The sequence below is a fragment of the Phacochoerus africanus genome, chromosome 2, assembly GCF_016906955.1.
Source record: "Phacochoerus africanus isolate WHEZ1 chromosome 2, ROS_Pafr_v1, whole genome shotgun sequence".
NCBI classification, from domain to species: Eukaryota; Metazoa; Chordata; class Mammalia; order Artiodactyla; family Suidae; genus Phacochoerus; species Phacochoerus africanus.
In genome coordinates, this window is record NC_062545.1 from 21124606 (window position 1) to 21140879 (window position 16274).

The window sequence follows — 16274 nt, forward strand, 5'->3', positions numbered from 1 at the left end:
ATTATAAAGATAATGAAGGAAATACATCTTTAGTTTTCTATGTAATTACAAAATTTTTCTTAATTTCAATAAGTGGTATCATCTATAACATAACGATATAACAGTTTAGTGTTTAAAACATGCTGCAAAGTTGAATAAATCTACTTTGGACTCCCAGCTCTTAGCACTAAGGATTAGAATAACATTGTCAATCTCTGGGAGTGCTTAGAAAACGCCTAACACACCGTGAGTGAATTCTCAATGAAGGCGAGTATTTTCTCGCGTGACACTTATAGTTTTACTCATATTGGTAAACATATGCACCCTCCAAAACTATTTAACAGGAAAACTAAATGAGAGTTTATTTGTTTTTAACTTAATTGCCCCTAATCTGTACTGGCTGAAAGACGGCCAGGCTACCACAGCCATCTCATCCTGCCTTCCTTCCAGGCAAGCCCCCCAGCCAGAAATAGCTCGGCTCTCCCCATGGTCCATCCAGACTCAAACTTATCCACTTAAACATCCCAGTCCCATGTTCTATCCTCTACTTTTACCTATTTTGATAAATGTATCTACTCTTACGTGCTAGTAGCTTAACATACTACGCAACCAGGAAACACATTTGTATGTTTAAAGAAGACCTATATCCTAGGTAAAATGGCAAACTGAACATTACGTTTGCGTCCTTCCAAAACCCCACAAAAGGAACTTAAGAAAAGGAATACGCTAGCTAATGGGGTAAAGAACAAGACAGAAAAGAGTAGCAACGACATTTTGGAGGTCATAGAGCAAATGGGCGAGTGGTAATTAGCCCAACAGATATAAGAAAGCTGAATCCTAAGTGTGCAGCGGAGAAGACCAAGAAAGGATCAAAGTCACACCATAATTAAGTTCTCAATGGCTTGGGAATCAGAATTGAAGGCAGAGTACTGATGGAAAAGGAGGGGAGGATGGCAAAGTAACAACACAAGTGTTTGGTTAGAAACCTTGTTTTGTTTTTTTTTTGTTTTTTTGGTTTTTTTTGCCTTTTAGGGCCACACCTGAAGCATATGGAAGTTTCCAGGCTATAGGTCTAATTGGAGCTGCAGCTGCCAACCACAGCAGCTGCCACAGCCATAGCAACATTAGATCTGAGCCACATCTTTGGCTCACACCATAGCTCACGGCAACACTGGATCCTTAAACCCCTGACCGAGGCCAGGGATGGAACCTGTGTCCTCATGGATACTGGTCCAGTTTCATTGCTGCTAAACCACGATGGAAACAACCAGAAGCCTTTTTATGAAGTGAGCCTATCTACCCTGTCCTACCGTGAAGAAGAGCAGTGAGGCTAGACTCTGAATCTGGACTGGGTTAGAGATGGCCAACTGAAAAAAGGAGGATTAAGTGGGGGTATTTTTAGGGAATGCTGGACCTCCAAGCCCTCTCCATTCCCCTACTATCCAGCGCACTGACCTAGATCCTACAGGCAGGTGAATGGAAGACCCTTTTCCATAAAGTAGAAGGAAACGTAAAAGCAGAAAAGATGGGGAATTTAGGGGTCCAATCCTTTAAGGTCATATTCCAAATTTACAGGAATTCCAGAGAGGATATTATATAAGCTGAGAGAGAGAAACTGATCAGCCACAAAGCATTGAAGATCAAAACACTTAAAACTAGTGGAACAACGCCTTTTAAATTTTTTGAGGAATATGTCGTTTCTTCTCAGAATTCAGTCAAACCATCAGTCAAATGGGAAGGTAGAATAAAGACATTTCAGATCTATAAAGTCTCAAATTTTTTTTTTATCTCCTGTGTTCTCTTTCTTAGGAAGAAGCTGGGGGATGCATTCCAACAAAATAAGGAAGCAGAAATAAATGAATAAGTGAAGCAGAAGAGATACAATATAAAGGACCCTAACACGAGTGCTAACAGAGAAGCAAGGCAAAGGCACCCCAGGATGAAGGCAAAGGGAGATTCCAGGATGACAGCTATGACCTGGCTGAAAAGATCCTCAGTCTACACTAGGTGAGTAGAATGAGGAAGAGATTTCTTCAGAAAGATGAAACTGATGGAATTCCTGATGGGTTGAAACTGCTTGAGGGGAGATTTAGACAATTTGGGGTTGCGTAGGTTGTGAATGTAAATTAACTAGGAATTCCTGTTGTGGCTTAGCAGGTTAAGAACCCAACATAGCGTTTGTGAGTAGGTGGGTTAAGGATCCATTGTTGCCACAAGCTGTGATGTAGGTCGAGGATGCAGCTTGGATCTGGCGTTGCTGTGGCTGTGGTGTAGGCCAACAGTGGCAGCTCCAGTTGTGCTCCTGGCTAGAGAACTTCCATGTGCCGCAGGTGTGGCCGTAAAAAAAAGAAAAAACCAACTAAACAACAACAAAAACCAATTAACTTCTAGGAAAGCAAAAAAAAAAAAATATTGTAGTTACAGGAAAATAATCAGGATGTAATACATGGCTCAGCTGTGATGAGCATTTTCATAATCATCAAAATACAATCATGCAGTTCCCTGGTGACCTAGTGGTTAAGGATTCAGTGTTGTCACTGCTGTGGCTTGGTTTTGATCCCTGGCCCAGGAACTTCCACATGCTTTGGACATGGCCAAAAAATATATAATCAAGGATTTTTTTTTTTCCTTGCAGCTGTAGTGTAGGTCGAAATTATGGGTAGGTTCAATCTTTGGCCCAGGAACTTCCACATGCTGCAGGTACAGCAAAAAGTAAAAAAAAAAAATAATAATAATAGGGAGGAAAAAGTTTAAGCAACCAGACTAATGTAATTGACTAGCAAGAATTTATTTCGCTCTAATCCTTACTGTAGACTCCATAATGTACCTCTGGAACATCAAGGAATTAAAAGTGCGAAAACCAATAACAGAAACACTAGTAGAAAATAAGGTTGAATATTATTTATCAGTACTCTGGGGATAAGGATAACTTTCTATGGGCTTTGAGGCTGTGGAAAAATCTCAAAGATATCCAAATTGAGTCTGTAAAATTCAAAATCCTTATGCCACAAAAATAATAACAAATAATAAAATTAAATCAAGAGGAGTTCCCACTGTGGCACCTGGGATTGGCAGTGTTTCTCCAGCACCAGGACACAGGTTCGATCCCCATTCCAGCCCAGTGGGTTAAAGGATCTGGTGTTACCACAGCTGCAATGTAGGTCGAAACTGTGGCTGGGATCTGCCTCCTGGCCTGGGAACTCCATATGCTGTGTGGCAGTCAAAATAGGAAAAAAAAAAATTAAATCAAGAGATTAGAAGAAAATATTTGCACAAAACATAATAGACATTAGGTAGGTGCACAATATTATGTGAACAACCTCAACTGATAAGAAAATAACATGACAAAATATATTGAAGAAAATATATAGGAAGACAATCACAGGAGATAAAATATTCTCACTAAAAATATAAAATGATAGTATCTGTTCTTTAGCGAATAAATACTAATTAAAGATAAGATACCAATTTAGTCTTATTAATAGAAATGAGTTAAAAAATCAGTATACATGGTTTATCTATGGTTTAGTTACTAAGACTAGGTTGAAGAATTAACTGAAAATACTTATTGTGTTTATGCTGCTGTCAGTGGTAGGTGTAGGTATCTGGACCTCAACAGAAAGGAAAAAATGTCTGTGGCAGTCTAAGTTTCAGCAGAGAGCAGCTAATAACTTGAGAGATTTTCTTTTTTTTTTTTTTTTTGTCGTTGGAGTTGTTGCTATTTCTTGGTCCGCACCCGCGGCATGTGGAGGTTCCCAGGCCAGGGGTCGAATCGGAGCTGTAGCCGCCGGCCTACGCCAGAGCCACAGCAACTCGGGATCCGAGCCGCGTCTGCAACCTACACCACAGCTCACGGCAACGCCAGATCGTTAACCCACTGAGCAAGGGCAGGGACCGAACCCGCAACCTCATGGTTCCTAGTCGGATTCGTTAACCACTGCGCCACAACGGGAACCCCGAGATTTTCTAATTAAACAACAAAATTATGCTGACCACATGGAATTTTCTTCTACCAACTGTTAATCTTTTCAGATGAGTTGGTACTACTATAATTTTGAGTCTTTAAAGAATAAGCATCATCCTCTAAAGAGTTCTCCATTTTTCAAAAGGAGAAAATATTTCATTTCACCACCATAGGCTTTTATTTAAAAATTCTCATTCTCAATGAAAATATAAAAGTTGAACTAATTTTGAGAAACACTCAATTGGTTTCACAATGGCTAAATTCATTACCCACCTACACTTCAGCAATAAACCAAGCTCAAACTACACAAAATAGAAAGTGTAAGAACAAATGTTTAGAATTATTTTCTCACCATTCATATACTCCCTATATACAATATTTATAGTAAAAGAAAAAAATTAGAACATAGATTAAGTTATACTTGTAATAAACCAAGGAATATGCCAAAACACGAGAGGAAAGACGTAAGAAAACATGGCAAATGGTCATCACAAGGCATCACATGTCCATTCGCTTAAAAATCACACTTCAGACCCGAGTTATATTTTCACTTGCACTATAGTCTTTCATTCAGTTTTTTAGAATCACTGTTGTTTTAAGATGCTGAATGGTGCGGATGTATTTAAGTTGACTTAAATGAGACACAGCAGAGCATTCTACACTCCCATCTGCATCTAATAAAAGCTGATCCATGATGACTTAATCCTCCCTTCCCTGCAGTCAGCCAAATGGATAGTATTCTTATTAGACATTCATAAGTTATTTGCTTTGTGACATTGGGTTAGTCAAGAAATAGGTTCTTAGTAGAGAACCAATCGGGTTACTTTTTTAACCCTAGGATGGTCTCTTAATTCAGATACTACATTTAAGGTTACTTATTTATTTAATGTAATAAACATAAATAAATTGCAGTAGAAGAGTTGCAGGAGATTCAGAGATTAAAAAAATCAAGTCCCAATCTCTGCCCTCAACTAAGTTTTAAAATGTATGGGGAGAAATAAGCAGGTACAGAAATAATCAAAGAGCAAGAAATGTCCATAAAAGGAACAAAAGGACCCAGCCAGGTAGAGGAGGCATAGCAGGGCCAAGAAAGCAAAGTGGAAAAATGAGGTCAGAGCAGACACTGACCTCTGACAAAGGTACCTCAACCTTGGTCTACAGCAAGACCCAACAGCAAAGCTATCAAGCAGCCACCTAGGCCACAGTCCTCAGTGTCTTAAAATTAACTCTTAAAAAGCCGTACTGTAAGCTCATGATTTTCAGAGCTTTAAGTTCATATTCCTTTACTGTACATTACATATTAAAATATTAACAAATCAGGAGTTCCTGCTGTGGGACAGTGAATTAAGGATCCTATGTTGCTGCAGCTGTGGTGTAGGTTGCAGCTGCAGCTCAGATCAGTCCCTCGCCAGGAACTTCCACGTGCCACAAGTGCAGCCAAAAATAAAATAAAACACTAACAAATCACCTTCTAGCAATGGGACACTGAATGAGATGCACTGAAACTCCCTTTTCTGTTCCTTGCTATCTATTGTATTCATTAAACGAAGGAGTTAGTTTCTTGTTCTCTCTTTGCCAGTGTGTGTGCTCACATACTGTACACACACGTATACACACACACACACACAAAAGCATGAAGGATTGGTCAGTTTTGAACTAGATAGACCAAAAGGTCTTCCTTTGTTTAAAAAGGGGTCTCTGTCTCTTGTCTTAAACAAAAGCCAGGCTCCTAGCTTCTGTATTTATATAAATTATGTTTCATGAGAATGGGATTCTCTCTCTGACCTTACAGACCAGGCTGGGTGATAAGCTCCATGATCTCACACTTTCTGATCCTTCCTCTTTCCTAATATTCATCATATCCTATTGTGCATTGTTTTACTGCCTATTTTCTCTGCTTGCCAATAAGCTCCATGGGGTCGGGGACTGGCTTGTTGTGTTTGTTATGCACCCCAGCAGGTCCAGCTAATAGGAGGGCCTCAAGAAATATCTGTTGAATAATTATGCTTGCTAGAGTGGTATTTCTTTCAATCATTTTTTAGGAGGCGAGGTCTCTTGTACACAAAGTAGACAATCCTTGCTCTCAAGGTGATTACGGGCTGGCAGGGAGGATAATGATAATAACTGTAGGGAGAGGGGGATGCATGGGTGTGTTCTCTGAGCTCAGCGGAAGATGGCAAACTCAGCTGAATGACAGGAAGGGAAGGCTTCCTGGAGAGGATGGTATCTGACCTGATTCTAAACAGTTTAACTGGAGTTAGCTGAACAAGGAACGGGGAAGGGGCCAGGCGGAGATAACTTGAGCCAAAGGCATGAAGCATTGATCGTGGAGGAACTCGAGTATTTGCTGCTGCAGGAGTGAACAAAACATATCAAAATGTCCTAGGAGCTCATCAGATTATTCTTTAGGGGACTGATATTTCCTACAATGGCCTGATTCAAAATCAGCGTTTTTCCCTTTGAAAAAAAAATAATTATTCCTTATTTCAAAGCATCAGATAATACATTTTCTTGTCATAGTTATTGGTCTCATCCTATTAGGTGGTCATTCAAAGCTTTTTTTTTTTTTTTTTGTCATTTTAGGGCTGTACCCACAGCATATGGAAGTTCCTAGGCTAGGGGTGGAATCAGAGCAGTAGCCACCCGGCCTACGCCACAGCTCACCACAATGCCAGATCCTTAACTCACTGAGCAAGGCCAGGATCAAACCCGAATCCTCATGGAGACTAATCACGTTTGTTACCACTGAGCCACAACAGGAACTCCCATTTAAAGCTTTAGGACAGCACCTCAGAGCTTCATCTGGCATGAGATTTTCTGGAACTTTCTTATTCTCCTGGAAAGTTTACTGATTCCTATAAATACAAGAATTCCCTTCTCCACGTTTTACTACAACTGTTCCAGGAATTTGGCATCTCCCCTCCAGTTATCAAGATCTTAAAAAGCCAAGTCAGAAGTAGTCTTTCCCTCCCTCCCTTCCCCTCCCCCCTCCCCCCTCTCTCCCCAGCAGTCCTGATTGGAAGCCCACCAAGGGATTTGGGACAGGCCCTCATTTGGTGACACCAGGAACATGCTATAAATTCAAGGGATGAGTGTCACTATATCAAGTCTGCAGGGTTAAGGTGCAGGTGCTCCTCCGTCCATAGTGCCCCTGGCTTCTCGCTACTCAAGAAAATCCCAGCAGACTTGGTCACCATCAAGGTAGAAGGGTTCAAGGCATGATTCTTTTTTTTTTTTTTTTTTAAGGCAATTATTCTTAACTGTAGCATGGATCAAAATCATCTGGGGAAAATGTGTTGAAAATGTCAATTCTTGGGCTCCATTTTTTTTTTTGTTTTGTTTGCTTTTTAGGGCCACACTGGCAGCATATGGAAGTTCCCAGGCTAGGGTCCAGTCAGAGCTACAGCTGCCAGCCACAGCCACAGCCACAGCCACAGCCACATCAGATCTGAGCCACGTCTGCAAACTACACCACAGCTCATGGCAATGCCGGATCCTTAACCCACTGAGCAAGGCCAGGGATTGAACCTGCAACCTCATGGGTTCCTAGTCAGATTTGTTTCTGCTGCGCCACTGCAGGAACTCCTTGGGCTCCACTTTTAAAGATTCCATTCTAGTGGATCTTGAATGTAGACCTGGACTTTCCTTTCTGTTTTCTTTTTGTTGTTGTTTGTTTGTTTTGGGGAATGTTTTAAAATATACAAGGCAAATCTGATCTTATAATCTCTTGGCTACACTTTGAGATGCATTAGATTGGTACTGGGCCTTTCCAAGGCTTAGGAAACAGGGAGAGAGGAGGAGGGAGAGAAGAGAGAGAAAATGTAGCCTAACATTGCAAAATTGTTTACCACTGGTAAAGCCTAGAATTATAGCAAAGACCAGCAGGCATTGATTACACTTCTGTTGTGGTCTGGACAGCCTGAGTATTTGGTTAGCCTTCTTTATTAGGCACCTACCACTTATCCTGGCCTATCCTCACCTGACTCTTTTGCTCCTAACTTCACAGGATTAAGCCTATTGTTTTCTCACTCTCTGGTCTTTTAGTCAAAATCCTTAAGGGGCTTGGACAAGATGCCAGCTTTCTGGCCTCCACTCAGCAGGGCAGTGGTCTGAGTTAGAAACACACAGCAAGACCCTCGTACAGCAAAATGCTCTCGTCCACAGAAATGTAGTAGGGGATGTGACATGCATATCCACGCTGGGACCAAGGCCTTGTTCCCCCCAGCTGCCAGGAATGTTGGCTGCTAAAGGTTCCCAGCTCCAGGAACTGCTGCCTGGATGCCCCACATCCAGTGACGAGCTGATGTGAGGGATACAATGGCCAGCACCCTTGCTTTGAGGTGACAGAACAATTCTGAAGGGGCCATCCCATCTCCAAAGTCCCCCACTGTGGAGACCACCCTTGAGCAAGCACTGCAGTTAGTTCCTCCCTCTGCAGAACTTTGTGGTCCCCTCTCCTGCCAAGCGTTGTTCCTAGAGCATCTCCCAGTAAACTTCTTCTATGCAAATCTCAGAGGTTATTTCCAGGGAACTTGACCTAAGGACTCAACTTGCCTGTTAGAGTAAAAAAGTGACAGCACAGTGTAGTGGCCTCTGCACCTTGCTTCTTGGGTAATGATGGGCAGTCCCTTAGTCTCTCCCAAGATTGCCTTCCTCATCTTTAGAATCTGAGTACAGACAACAATAATGAGACGGAGTTCCCGTCGTAGCGCAGTGGTTAATGAATTCGACTAGGAACCATGAGGTTGCGGGTTCGATTCCTGCCCTTGCTCAGTGGGTTAAGGATCTGGCGTTGCTGTGAGCTGTGGTGTAGGTCACAGACACTGCTCAGATCTGATGTGGCTGTGGCTGTGGCGTAGGCCGGTGGCTACAGCTCCAATTAGACCCCTAGCCTGGGAACCTCCATGTGCCTCGGTAACAGCCCAAGAAATGGCAAAAAGACAAAAAGTAAAAATAAATAAAATAATAATGAGGCTTATTATTTCCGTTTTGCCAGGCTCTTATGAGAATTAAAAGAGAAACTTACAGAGAGTACTTTGTAAGTAATGCAGAGCTGTATCTTCTTGGCAGCTGACATCACTCTCTGCTGGTTTCCCATGTGATAATCAGGGAAGAGGGGGCGAAGACGTGGGAGAGCTACCAACATTACACAACTCAGCTCACACACTGTGTCCTGCTTTATCTCAAATCATCAGGTTTGTGTCAAAAATCAATACGCCCAGGCACATGATAGAACATTAGAAACAAAATGAGGAGGTGTGACATGCATTGCTGCAACCTGAAACTGAAACAGAAGTGAGCACAATCCTTGTTCATGTTTTTTTTTCCATATGACAATAATAGCAGGGCTATTTCCACTACTCTGAAAATTTGGAATTTCCGTTATCCCCCAACGAGTTATGCAATGACCAATGAAATGTCATTTTATATCTTTGGACAGGAAAAAAAAACAAGTAAAAACAGTTATATATACAAAATGGGGAACACTTTTCTAAGCAAATTTGTATTTTCTGGATAACCTTGATACGGCAGCCACTAGAAAGGAAAAAAAAAAAAAAGTACAAAAATGAATTGAAAACATTTAATTTGCTCAAGAAGGATAGCTATAAATTACCAATCCTAAGACTTCTCCCTATTAAAAATACCAAACGATTGAGCCTTACTAAGAATTTGAATGAGGTATACAAATAATGGCTGGTGTCCACAGACGCAGAAGGAGTGACCGGCAAATGACTTCCTCTGCCAGGTGGCATCCTTATCAGCAAAAGTCACAGAATAGTTAGAACTGGGAGGAGTTTAAAGACCTACCAGAGCCCCTAACTCTAGCAATTCTCCGCTCTCAGGGAAACCACAGTTAAAATGAGGAGGCAAGACAAACCCACGTGAAATATTAACCAGAGCCCTTCCCTTTCTCGTTCTCTGAGCACTGAGTAAATTACAGACGGGAACATAGGAATTCAGACCAAGGGTAAACATGTGAGCTGGATCATCCCAGAAGGCTTGATGTCAGTCTCATGTAATGGGCCACTATAAATATCTAGATTTCCTGATAAATCGAAAGAAATGCTGAATGAAACCTTTTCTTCATGTGTGGAGAAATCATTTCAGAACTTCAAGATTTATTAGACATTTGAATGTTTTAAAACTTCAGACTTTGAGTCTGCCGATTCATTTGGGCACAACATTCATTCAGTGTCTCTAATCCTTACATGGTCCAAAGTAGAGGCCTCTGAGGAAAAGAGAATCAGACCCTCCTTACTGAACAAAAATCAGAGTATTGTTCCAAACCAAAGTAGGCTGAATCATGAAACAATGGGAAGAGTGAAGAGATGGGGTCAGATGTGGGGAGGCGGGGATGTTAGTCAAAAAAGTACTTTTATCAGGATCAAAGGAATCGATCTGCAGATGAAAATGAGTGAGCCCAGGAAACTTGAATCATTTTGCCCCCCTGAAATCAAGAAAACTGGGAACATGGCAGGGCCAGCTTCACTTACAAAGATTCTGGAAGTTGGAGGCAGGAGGGGCTGGTAAGTACCTGGTTCTGGGTGAAACCTGAACAAAACAGGCCCTAGAAGGCAGATCACAAACCAGGAGTGTTAAGACCTGGAGTTGTTATGGCCCTGCCTGCATCTGGTAGCACGACTTCCACCTTCATACCTGCTCTGTAGATTAATACCTTCGGCCAGCCTTTCTGCTTCCCCATGGGAGGGATACCGCAGATCTTAGCAGTGAAACACTGAATGCATCTGAGAAACCCAATGCACTGAGTATCTACTGCTTGGGAAGGTGGTAACGGAGACAGCTCTGAGGACAGTTGTTAAAGCTCTGGGAACCTTCCGACTAGGAACCATGAGGTTGCGGGTTCGATCCCTGGCCTCGCTCAGTGGGTTAAGGATCCGGCGTTGCCGTGAACTGTGGTGTAGCTCGCAGACGCGGCTCGGATCCCATGTTGCTGTGGCTCTGGTGTAGCTACAGCTCTGATTTGACCCCTAGCCTGGGAACCTCCATATGCTGCAGGAGAGGCCCAAGAAATGGCAAAAAGACAAAAAAAAAAAAAAAAAGAATGCAAGCTCTAGGAGTTCCCATTGTGGCTCAGCATCCACATAATGTCCATGAGGATGTGAGTTCCATCCCTGGCCTCACTTGGTGAGTTAAGGATCCAGCGTTGCCACAAACTGCACCCTAGGTCCCAGGTGTGGCTATGATCTGGCATTGCTGTGGCTGTGGCTGACAGCTGCAGCTCCGATTCAACCCCTAACCCAGAAACTTCCATATGCTGCAGGTGCGGCCATAAAAAGAAAAAAAAAATGCAAACTCTAAAGAAAGATGCTCAGGATCAAATCTTGGCTCTGACAATTACTAACACGGCACTTTCTTCTTCAGTCAAAGCAGTTAATGATAGTACCTATCTCACACGACTGCAATAAAGAGTAAAAGACTTGATTCACATAATGAGCCTAAGATAATGCCTGAACATTATAAGCCTTCGATAAATTTTAGCTACTATGCATTCCAAACATTTTCACGCCCACTGACCATATACCAGACTCTGTGTGAGCTCCTCATTATCGCCGAAACCAAGCCTAGTCTTCCGTTTATGTTCCTATCCTTAGTCATTAACTAGAAATGTGGGGGTCATCTCAGCCTCCTTCCTTTCCCTCACTGCCCACTCCTGGGTTCTGGGGCCAGGTTCCAGCTACGAAACATCTGCAGCTTCTCCCCTCTTTTCCATTCCTCACCCTCCCTGCTTGACTCAAGCCTTCTTTAATTTCTCACCTTGAGCATTACAAACCGTCTCCTCTGTGTCTCCCTAAGGCCAGTGCTGCTCTTGTCCAATCTCTATCATTTCAAAACATGTATCTGACAATATCATTCACCTGCTTCAAGTCCTTTACAGGACAATCTCAGAGCGCCTACCTGGCATCTGGCCCAACCCGTCCCTCCAACCCTCTCCCCAGTGGGTGTCCACCCCACACAAGCTGGTCCTTCTGCGGGGTTGGTCCTCTGTCCCTCCATCCACCTGACAATGCCTCCTCTTACATTAAGGGTCATTATTTCATCAGTAAATACTTCCTAACACTTATCACAACAAGCTCGTGCCAAGTTCAGGGAGTACGACAATGAAGATCACACTCAACCCTTTCTCATAGAAAACGTAATTGTGAGATGAAGGTAAAGGTGTCTCACATTTAGCATTGTTTCCCTCACCCGTTGGATGTATTATGGAACTGGAGAAACTGAATGTGTTTTGGCATCAGGTCCAAAAGCACCTCAACAGATTTCAGTCCCAACAGTAAACTGTGATATTTTGAGTCATGCAGATATCATGTATTAGAAAAGACTGATTCAAACTATAAAAACAAGGATCAGAAAGTTGCTTAAATATGGTGTTATAACATTGTAAGCCATTCATTAGTCACTCTATTGGTTTTTTAAAAGGCAACTGAAAGTGCCTTTGATGGTCTAGGGGTAATAACAGGCTGGGTTTATTTATTTATTGGTCTTTTGGTCTTTTTTAGGGCCACACCTGTGGCATATGGAGGTTCCCAGGCGAGGGGTCTAATCAGAGCTGTAGCCCCTGGCCTACATCAGAGCCACAGCAACCCCAGATCCGAGCCATGTCTGTGACCTACACCACAGCTTACCACAATGCTGGATCTTTAACCCACTGAGTGAGGCGAGGGATCAAACCCCCAACCTCCTGGTTCCTAGTCAGATTCATTTCTGCTGCACCACAACAGGAACTCTGGGGCTGGGTTTATTTTTACATGATTATTAGATAATGTAAAATATGCTTAATTCAAAATCTTTAAAAAGAATGCCTTTCTAATTAATGTATTTTTTCCTTTTTTTTTTTTTTTTTTTTTTCACTAGGCCCACACCTGCAGCATATGGAAGATCCCCTGCTAAGGGTCAAATTGGAGCTTCAGCTGCCTGCCTACACCACAGCCATAGCAACAAGAGATCTGAGTTGCATCTACGACATGCACTGCAGCTCGGGCAATGCCAGATCATTAACCCACTGAGGGATCAAATGCTCATCCTCATGGATACTAGTTGGGTTCTTAACCCCCTGAGCCACAACAAGAACTCCTAATTAATATATTTTTAAACCACTTTTTGAATGAAATGCTCACTGAATAAGCTCGATGCGCTGCCTGCAAAGACAAGTTGATGATTAAACTCAAATCTTTCTTGTTCTTCCAGCAACGAGGATGACCCACTTCATTCAAAATCCCAGATCTACAGGCATATTGGGACAGAGGCTCTACTGTGGGCATAGATTTATCAATATACTTATCTCCTTCTAGTGGATTTTCCGGTGGATTTACCAGCCTTCCACACCACTCTTCAGGGGCTTGGCAGCAAAATCCCATCTTCTTCACAGTTGTATAACCAGAGCTTGGGGAAGGTGGCACAGAACAGGTACCTGATAACTGTTTGCTGGGCTGAACTCAGTTCCAATCATGATGAGATAGTGTACCATCCCTTTCTAAGAGCTACTCCTCAGCTGCAGTGGGACCTCTCAGCTTAAACATTTATGTTTCTTAGCTCCAATTATATCCACCATCTTCAAAATTATTCATGTGGCACTAATATACTATAAACAAACTGTCCAAAAGATTTTGACTCTGAGTGATATACAGTCACTATGTAACATGACATGTTTCCATCACACCGTTCTAGTAAAAAGTAGTAAACCAGTTATTGAATAATGAAATTAATTTTCCCTGGGGCCTCTGTGGCAAAGCGCATGATTTTCTTCGTTATCTTACATCAGCCTACTGACCCTAGCTGCTAAGCTGTACCGTCAGGCGCTTTTGGAAACTGAAAACTTTGAACTGTTACTTCCTACACCACAGCCCCAGTTTAGCAGTGCCTGCATTTCACATCTTAATCTTATTTTAATACAGCCAGAGCAGACCTCACGTTTCAAACGTTCATTAACAAAGTCTCACAATTAAGAGAGCAGCCCAGTGACTCATTTTTGGATACCCGTTTGGAAATAACAGCTCCTCCCTTTGCTGAGAAATGGCTTAAACAAGTGTGTGAGAACCACAGGAAGTAATACAGATCTCAGCTGCTGTCAGCCAAGTCTAGAATTCCCTCTCCGGCGGTGTGGCGCTCCTAGGCGCTGCCACTACCTCTTGTCTCCATTCTCTAAAACAAATAAATAAACCAAAGTCTTATATGGGCTTGGAAGAGTGTGAAATATTTCAAGGCGGTAACAAGTCTCCGTATTTCCTGGATCCTGAGTCATACTGTCAAGTGCAAGTCAAGAAGTCCCCATTCTGGTATTTTTGAGAAAGTGCAACCTAATAGGAAGTGAAGAGGTGATCAAAACGAAGTAATGCTCCCACGGTTTTAAAAAACAAACAAAAAACCACCTCAGCCTTTTTGACTCAAATACAAAAGCAATCTTAGGTGGCTACTGAATAAGGGAAGCCTATCAACAGGTATCCCGGAGATTATTTCTCTGCGCATTCCCTTGCCCATTGGCAGAAGAAACAAGCACTCCTCCCTGTTAGAAACCCAAATGCCGTGTTCCCCCGAGAGGCGGCGAGAGACCCGACATCCCCCCTCAGGCATCCCTTGTGACCGCGAGCAAGCTAGCCCGTCCCGCTGCCACATCCCCGCAGCTCTCAGCGCCCAGCCTAGCCGGGCGAGTCCCGCGGTGAAGGAAAGACAAAGAGACCCAAGGACAAGAACACGCACCGAGAAGTCCTCTCCCGTGGGCGCCCGTCCCGCGCTGGACGCCAGGCGGGGAAGGAAATCTGTGGATTGACTCCCGGCGCCTCCCGCGGCTCCTCCGCCGCCACCCGAGCTCCGCGCCGCCGCCACCGCATCTGGGCGCCCGCCCAGCCCTTGGGTGTCGGAAGAGCCCACAGCTGGGGACCTGACCCCGCCCCGGGACGACGGCCCCGCCCCGCCCCACCGAAATTGCCTGCGCTCGGGACTGCGGGGAACCGGGCGGACCTTCTCTGCCTCCCCCCGCTGCCGGATACTGTGGGCAGGGGCGCCCCCGAGGCCCTTCCCCTCGTTCCCTAGCCCCCCTCCTCCTCGCAGGGGGGGCGGCCCAAAGGCGCCGGACTTTCCCGGGGGATCCCCGCCGCGCTGGTGACGTTTGCAGGCCGGCCCAGTGCGTTTCCCGCGTGGTTCTGAGTGTGGAGGTGACTGCGAACGCCTGCGGTGCGCTCTGCACCTGCGGAGACCCTGCAGGCGGCCGGCAAGGAGGCTGCCGGTCACACCGAGGCTGAGCACGGTTTTCCCCGAACCCACCTGGACTCATCCCTTTCCAGTGAGTTTTAAACACCAGCCTGGTTCATTCATTCATTCGTTCATTCAGAACCAAGCCAGCGTCTACGGCAGTGCTGAGGATCCTACGTGGTGCCCTCAATGGCACTCTAGTGAGGAAGGATAAACATAAAGTGTATGTCATGGGAAATTAGTGGTAAGTGTCTTGAAAAATAAGGCTGAGGCTTAAAAGTTAGGAAGTGCTCAAAAAAGGAGGTTGGGGTGGGTGGAGGGGAATGCCCACCTTGATGGAGAAAGTCAAAGAAATGCATGCGCCAACTGAAAGAGCTCCCACGCCAAAGCTGGAACAGTTTGAACAACAAAATAAAGTAGTATGCGATTACAACCCAAAGTGAAAACAAACCGAAAAAGAAAAACGGAAAACAGCCCGCAAGTCCATAATGATATAAATGGTCGCATACGTTAAGTGGTGGAGCTAAAACTCTCATCCACAAGAATTGCTAATAACTTATGTGGATACTTCACCCTCAAGGAGTAGAAGCCTAACTTCCCACTCCATAAGCATACGCTCCTTGTAGTGACTTTCTCCCCAAAAGTACAGCATGGAATAGGGGGGAAAGAGTATTTATGATGGAGACATCTGAAAAACACCCCTCAGCCAGGTGATCAAGGTCAGCGTTCACAGTAATAGATCACATTTATGGTATGTGGTCTTGATGTGATATGATGAAAATGGCCTTTTATTCTGTAGCCTCCCCCTCCCCCCAAAAAAGGCTATACCCGCATGAGAAAAACTTCAGACAAATTCAAATAATGGGACATTTTACAAAATACCCGACCAGCATTTCTCAAAGCTGTCAATGTCAGCAAAAACAAAGTCTGGAAAACCGCCACAGCATAGAGAATCTTAAAGAGACCCAACAACTAAATTATGTGGTGTCCTGGATGGGATCCTGGGACAGAAAAAGGCCTTTAAGTAAAAACTAAGGAGCTCTGAATCAAGTATGGATATTCATTATTAATAAAGTCAAGACTAGTTCATCAGCTGTGATGACGTACCATACTAATTGTTTGA

At 43.7% G+C, this 16274-nt stretch overlaps 1 protein-coding gene across 1 annotated transcript in view; it reads right to left on the reverse strand.

Moving 5' to 3' along the window:
- The window catches only part of STX11 (syntaxin 11), a 31063-nt gene extending 16287 nt beyond the window's left edge, over positions 1–14776 (reverse strand). The window contains exon 1 of the mRNA XM_047770014.1: positions 14660–14776. The gene's annotated coding sequence lies outside the window, so the exon portion shown is untranslated. The remainder of the gene's footprint in view (positions 1–14659) is intronic.
- Positions 14777–16274: the final 1498 nt, after the last annotated feature.